Source organism: Gossypium hirsutum, chromosome D13 (assembly GCF_007990345.1).
Source record: "Gossypium hirsutum isolate 1008001.06 chromosome D13, Gossypium_hirsutum_v2.1, whole genome shotgun sequence".
Taxonomy (NCBI): Eukaryota; Viridiplantae; Streptophyta; class Magnoliopsida; order Malvales; family Malvaceae; genus Gossypium; species Gossypium hirsutum.
Window position 1 is genome coordinate 28,770,309 of NC_053449.1, and position 7,136 is coordinate 28,777,444.

At 35.0% G+C, this 7,136-nt stretch overlaps 2 long non-coding RNA genes across 2 annotated transcripts; one reads left to right on the forward strand and one right to left on the reverse strand.

The window, feature by feature from the left end:
• Positions 1–219: 219 nt before the first annotated feature.
• On the forward strand, positions 220–5,266 carry LOC107961830 (uncharacterized). The gene is made up of 5 exons (XR_005922655.1): positions 220–498; positions 687–935; positions 1,064–1,126; positions 1,209–1,570; positions 4,906–5,266. It is a non-coding gene; the product is annotated as an uncharacterized lncRNA (long non-coding RNA).
• An 841-nt stretch (positions 5,267–6,107) lies between these two features.
• Positions 6,108–6,708, reverse strand: LOC107963400 (uncharacterized). Its single transcript, XR_001701900.2, has 2 exons — positions 6,491–6,708; positions 6,108–6,353 (listed from the first exon to the last, which is right to left on the reverse strand). It is a non-coding gene; the product is annotated as an uncharacterized lncRNA (long non-coding RNA).
• Positions 6,709–7,136: the final 428 nt, after the last annotated feature.

A 7,136-nucleotide genomic window follows, 5' to 3' on the forward strand; every position in this document is an offset into this window, starting at 1 on the left:
ATAGCAAGAAAATATAAAGAAGAAATCAATAAAATAATTAAAAATTAAAAACTTATCTTGAAATTTTTTTTTTGAAATAATTTTAGATTGGGCTTTATTTAAAACTATTCATTACACATAAAGTCCTAAGAAAAAGAAAGAGAACGAGCCCAGTAATCAAACTTGGCCCAATAGAAGGAAACCTATAATAAAATAAATGGAAACCTAATCTTCTAGAAAAACGAAAAAGGAAACAAAATCTGAAGCAAATTAATGCTGCCGTTCTACCTGCCCAATCAGCCTCAAAAGAAGATAAACGTCTTGTCTCTTCATCTTTCTTTACTGTTTCAAGACGATTTGAATCACCCAAGGGCCTGCTTTAATCACTCTGATAGCTACCCTTCTCAGACTCCCTTCCTTCCATTTCTTCCTTTTCCTCCTTTTCCTGCTTCAATCTGGTTCTCTCACCCTTTCATTCTCCGCTTGAGTTTCTGCAACTTCAGGGACTCGTCTGACCAGGTAATCTCCTCTATTACTCTTAAACGCTTCAGTTGCTAAGATATGCGCTAGACTGTTTTCTAATCTTGGGATATGCTCGGACCTACATTCCTTAAAATTTAACACAAGCTGATGGATACCATGAATATATGCACTAACCAATTATTTCTTTGGGCTTTTTGTTTTGCATTTCCTTATTATTGATAAAGAATCTCCTTCAATAATAACGTTTTCCCACTGCATGTTAACGCCAATCTGGAGTGCTTTCCAACACGCGATTGCTTCCGCCCCAAAGGCTGAGGAAACCCTTTGATGAACCTCCAAACATGATAGGAGAACTGAACCCTCTTTGTCTCTGGCCACAACTCCAATAGCCGCTTTATTTTGTCCGCCTTCATATGCTGCGTCAAAATTGATTTTAACTACCCTGTCCAATGGCTTTTTCCATTTTTTAACAGGTATGGAAGTTTGTAGTCTATTTTTACCAACCGCATCTAACTCTGAAATATAGCTATGAACAAATCTCCCTATTTCTTTTCCAGATTTACTCCATTTTTTATGCAATCTATTATTCCTGTCTCCCCAGATGGCCCATACTGCAACACAAAAGATCCAACGCTGGGATACCGAGCTTTGTGTAAAAACCTAGGTTAGCCACTGTAGAAACCCTATTTGATTTTCCTGCAAATACTTATGAAATGGTAACTCTCTTCACACTGATGTTGTAACAGAACATTCACGAAAGAAATGGTCTATAAATTCTGTTCCTAAGCCACATCGAGGACACATTATTGTATTCGTTAGTCTTCTAAGTATCATATTAACATGAGTAGCTAGGAAATTCCATGATATCTTCCAAGCTGTAATTTTTATTTTTGAAGGAAGATCAAATAGCCATAGTTTCCTGTAAAAGTCCTTACAGTCGGCTTGTAAAGCATAAGCTCCAGGATCATTTTCAGTACTTTGTAATAGTTTATAGGCGTTACGTGTTGTGTACTCACCCGATGCTTCAGCACTCCAGGCTTGGAAATCTTCGTGTGGTCTTTCAGCTAGCGGGATACTGAGAATCATCTCGGCTACATCCTCCGGAAAGGTATACGCTATCAACTCCTGTTTCCATGTTCTACTGCTTGAATCAAATAACTCCGCAACTTTACTATCATTCAAATTCGTAGTTAAAATAGGTAATCTATCACGCGGTAAAACTAGAATCCAATAATCACGACTAATCGAAATATTCGTACCTCTACCCACATTACAACATAATCCCTCTGATAAAACGCCCTTAGTAGCCCAAATACTTTTCCATGTATACGAAACGTTATTCCCTAACTGTGAATTTAAAAAATCTACTTTTGGAAAATACTTTGCTTTTAATACTTGTGCTACTAAAGAATTTGGATTGTTCAAAATGCGCCACCCCTGTTTAGCTAGAAGTGAGATATTAAGTTGTGCCATATTTCTAAAACTCAATCCACCCTCTTCTTTAGGACGGCATAAATACTTCCACTGACACCAATGGATACCACTACTACCATGCGCTTTCTGCCACAAAAATTTAGCAAATATGTTTTCAAATTCTCCACAAAAAGTCTTTGGTAATAAGAAGCATGACATAGCATAGGTTGGAATGGTCTGTAGCATTGATTTAATAAAGACTTATTTACCTCCTTGAGATAACATTCTAGTACTCCACCTGTCGATCCTATTAAAAATGTTCTCTTTTAAATGCTGAAAGGATTCTTTCTTACGTAGACCAACCATGTTCGGAAGCCCTAAGTATCATTCTAAGTTTGTTGAGATCCTAACCGCCAATTTTTCTGAAGTTTCTTCCATCTTTTCTTCAGACGTATTTGTGCTAAAAAATATGGTAACTTGTTGAAATTAACGCATTGCCTAGAACACTTTCTGTATTCCTTCAAAATTTCCTTTAGTACCCTTGTACCCTTATCTGATGCTTCCCTGAGCAAAATACAGTCATCGGCAAAAAGAAAGTGTAAAATTTCTAGTCCTCTTCTGTTGGCTTTTGCACCTTTTAGCAGTCCCGCTTCTGAAGCCATTCTTATGAAAGATGATAAACCCTCACTACAGATCAGAAATGGAAAAGGGCTCAGCGGGTCTCCTTGGCGCAAGCCTCTAGACGGTGAAAAGATTCTTCCACTTTTTCCATTTATAGTAATTGCATAGGATATTGTGGAAACACAATTCATGACCAGCCTCACCCACTCTGATGTGAAACCCATTCGTAACATCACTTCCTTCAAGTATCCCCACTCAACCCTATCATATGCTTTGCTCATATCAATCTTTACTGCCATATATCCTTTTTTCCTGTGCATTTCCGTCGAAAAGTATGCAAGATTTCATAAGCTAGTAGCACGTTGTCAGTTATTAGCCTTCCTGGAATGAATGCACTTTGAGTTGCATCAATACATCTTCCAATAACTACTTGTAATTGATTTGCAATTGTTTTTGCAACCATCTTGTAAATGACCGAACATAAACTACTGGGTCTAAAATTAACAATGCTTGTGGGATTTGGCATTTTTGGGATCAACACAATATCCGTGTGATTTAAAGTACCAAAACTTGCACCGTTATTTAAAATTTCCATACAGAAATTTGTTGTTTCCTTACCTATGATATGCTACTAGAATTTTTGAAAGAAAATGGCTGGAAAACCATCATATCCTGGAGCTTTTGTCGGTCCCATTCCCTTCAATGCCGCATACAATTCTTCTGCTGTAAAAGTTGATATTAGCTATCTATTGATATCTGTTGAAATATTTTTCTTTATTCTCGATAAAATATATGAACAATCCCCATCTCCTTTTGTCGTGAAGAGCTCTTGAAAATAGGAGGTAGCTACTTCATTAATCTCACTCTCTTCATTAGCTTCTCCTCCCTCAATTTTCTCCAACTTGGATGTTGAATTTATACGTCTTCGATGTCTTCGATATGTAGCAAACCTGTGAAAAAAGGCTGAGTTCTTGTCCCCTACTTTAAGCCAATTCGCCCTTGCCTTTTGTTCCCAATATAATTCATCTTTATTAATTTCCATATTCAGGTGGATCTTAGTATCAATAATTTTTTCCATTGTGTTGACATTCCTCTTTTCTCCCAATAACATATCAAGCTGCTTCGTTAGCTTTTTCTTTAGTCCTTCTCGTCCTTTCTTAATGTACTACTAGCCTAAACCAATGAATCTGCCTGCAGTTTTCCAAGTTTCTCATCTACTGTGCCTGTTCTTGACTGCCAAGATTCTCTGATTGCTTTTTTGCACGTCTCTTCCATCAACCACCACGCCTCAAATTTAAATTTTGAATTGCCCTTATGAATGTTTTCGCCATCTGTATTAATTAGAAGTGGACAATGTTCTGACATTGTGTGAGTTAGATGGTTAACGCTACTTGCCGGAAAAATAAACCTCCATTTATCATTCGTCACCCCCTATCTAGTCTTTCTCTAATATTTGTCTATTTATCATTCATCACCCCCTATCTAGTCTTTCTCTAATATTTGTCTCTGGTAAATTTCCCCTTTCCCATGTAAACCATACTCCCGAATATCCCAAGTCTTCTAAATGGCAATTTTCTAGGAACTCTTGAAATGCATGCATTCTACTCTCATCCCTTGGGACACCCCTACATTTCTCAAAAAAGAATACATGATCTCATTAAAATCTCCACTTACCAACCATGGATAATTCTTATCTTTCCCCAGATTCATCACTAGATCCCACGAATCACTCTTATTGTGGACGTATGGAGAGTCATAGAACCTTGTAAATCTCCACTCTTCTTTAACCTGCTCCTCTTTAACCAAAACATCAATATGATTCCTAGAAAAACTTCGTAAACTTACTTCCGTGTCTCTTTTCCATGCTAAGCATAATCCTCCTTTCGAGCCTTCTGTCATCATCTCTGAAGGGCCTTTGTCATAATTCTTTGAAGTATCGTGTTCCAGCCTTTTAATTCCATCTCTATCTACAATTTCTTTATAACACCCTTTAAGATCCGCATCTAAGGACTTCCTCTTCCTCGTGTAGTTTTCATATTTTGTTGTTGTTGCTCCAGGCTGTGTTATTGTCCAATTTACCTTCGTCTCTTGATATGGATTTTGACTCTTTTTACTATTACAATCACTCACCTTCTCAGCTTCCCCTAACCCTGAAATACCATCTTGTTCTTTTAGCATCTCCCCCCTTCAATTTCAAATTCTCTTGTGAGCCCCCCACCTCATTGTTTCCTTCCTCAGTACTTTTTATATTATTGGGCAACATTCTTTCCCCTTCAGTATAAGAACTTTGAACCCCCGTCTGCTTCATCAAACTATTAAATTTCATACTTTCTTTTCCAACTAGTCTTGATTTTGCTTTTAAGGCCACCGAATAAGGAGGATTTTCACTAATTTTGTTTTTCCTTGCAGGTAGTATCAGGGCGCAATTACTCATCCCATGCCCCATTCTTCCGCATCCAAAACAGAACATTGGCAAATTTTCATACTTAAAAGGGATCCATACTTTACTAAAATAATCAGTAGAGACAAAAATACCTCTTCTGAATGGTCTCTGAACATCCAGATTAATTCTTAGTCGACAAAATTCTTCACTAATTTCAGATCTGAGAACCCCACCAAACTTTGTACCAATAGCATGCAATAGATCTTTCTTGCCGAACATTGGGAAACACGATTCAATTTTTATCCAAACCGGGGATGAAGTAAGATTGATCTGATCTCTTTTCACCGCTTGGCATAACTTGTCAAATAAAATTTAACTTTTATGAAAGAGCCAAGGTCTCCCCTCCAAAATCAACTCCAGGTCTTCTTCCATCTCAAAAATTATTAAAAATAAGTTTTGTCCCACCATCTGAATCTCAAACTTTTTCCTTGTCGTCCATATACCTTTCATGAGCCCTAAAACTGTCTGGGTTTTATAACTTTTCTGTCCAAACCGTACATATCAATATAGGTTTGGAACTTGGTACCACCATCGAGCCTTTGACTGATAACTTAACTAGTTCTTCGGCAAGAAGAGAGATCTCATCCCTCCCCTCTCGGTCGTCGCCACCGCTTGCTTCCATCCCAAGCCGCAGCAGTTACTGCTATCTCTAGGACTTCTTAGCAAAGCACTCTTGGGAGCAGAGAGAGTTTAAGGGCTAAGAGATCTTGTGTATAGTTATTTTCTATTATTATTATAAATAACGTTGGGTAAATTACTTATCTTGAAATTTTTAATTTAATTGTAAATATAATTATATTATCTTTTTAATTTAATATAATTTTTTTAAAAGTACCACATGATAATTTTTTTAAACAGAAAAACCAGTTAATTAGAGTAACAAAATCATAATTTAGGTATTACTTTTCAAAAAAAAAGTTTATACCTAAATGGGAAAATAATAAAATTTAGGGTCAGTTTTTTTATTTAAGCTGTATAAAAATATAAAAATTTATATATTGCAATCCTAATACTTTTATCTCAAATATATATTCTTTTATTTAATTCTAAAAGTTCAGTAAAGCCTTAAAAATGTAGAAATAAAATTCAAAGAGAAAGAGCTAGAAAGGTAAAAACATTACTTTATTTCATGGCATGTATTAGAGAAAGTTGCATACTCCTTTTTTTGGTTAATCTTAGCAGATGCAGCGACCATTAACACATCTATGGATATTGGATTTAGGACCACATTTTTTGAGGCAATCAAAGTTATTGAAACAAGTAATTGTTTTGATTTGGAAAGTTGTGCATTGGCATTGCCTATTGATGCAATGTGCGGTTCCCCCTTGACACTCAATTGCTTTGCAATCATCTTCACTTCTGCATGGCAAATGTATTTACCCTCGAGTCCTTGGTACCATTGAAAGCATCATCGCTGCAAAAATATATATTACAACTACAGTTCAATTTTATTGAAGATAGGAGGTTGGCTTGAACAAAAAGCATGAATTGAATAACTATAATTTAACCATTGATTAGTTAATATTGAATAAGAGTAAGATAAGAACTTACATGATACAATTAGCAAAAGAATGAAAAACTTAATATTCGAAGGACCAGATTTTTCCATAATATTTTGGGGGGGTTTTTATTTAAGAGAAATTAAACTTGTGATGAATTGAAAGGTGGGTGTAAACAAGGTTATTTAAAGGTGAGATTTTCAGTATATTATATGTTTTGTTGTATTTTCCTTATAAAGCTTATGTACATTTCTTGATATGGAAATATATCCAAATAAAATCATCATTTCTACCTTATTAAAGTAAATAAAATCTTTATTTCTAGCATTCCTTTTTTGCCACGTGTTTACCATATATATACACTAGTTTTTTCTTGTTTAATGTACATGTTAATTCAAGGAATTAAATAAAGTATATCAAATCATTTTAATTTTTACAAAATATGATAAAGAAATGTATACTTAATATTTCACAAATAAAATATTCTACAATTAATTGAAATATTTTCAACAGCTCTTTGTAATTAGTCCCGTAAGTTTTTTTTCTAACATTACATATTTATGGTGGATTAATATTATAATAGCAAAATATTTTAAGATTTTTTATGATTGAAATATTTTATTCATTATTTGTTTTTAATAATGGTCCTCTAATATCCCCAAACCTCTTTAGTTGTAAATAGTGCAAATTCTAAAAGA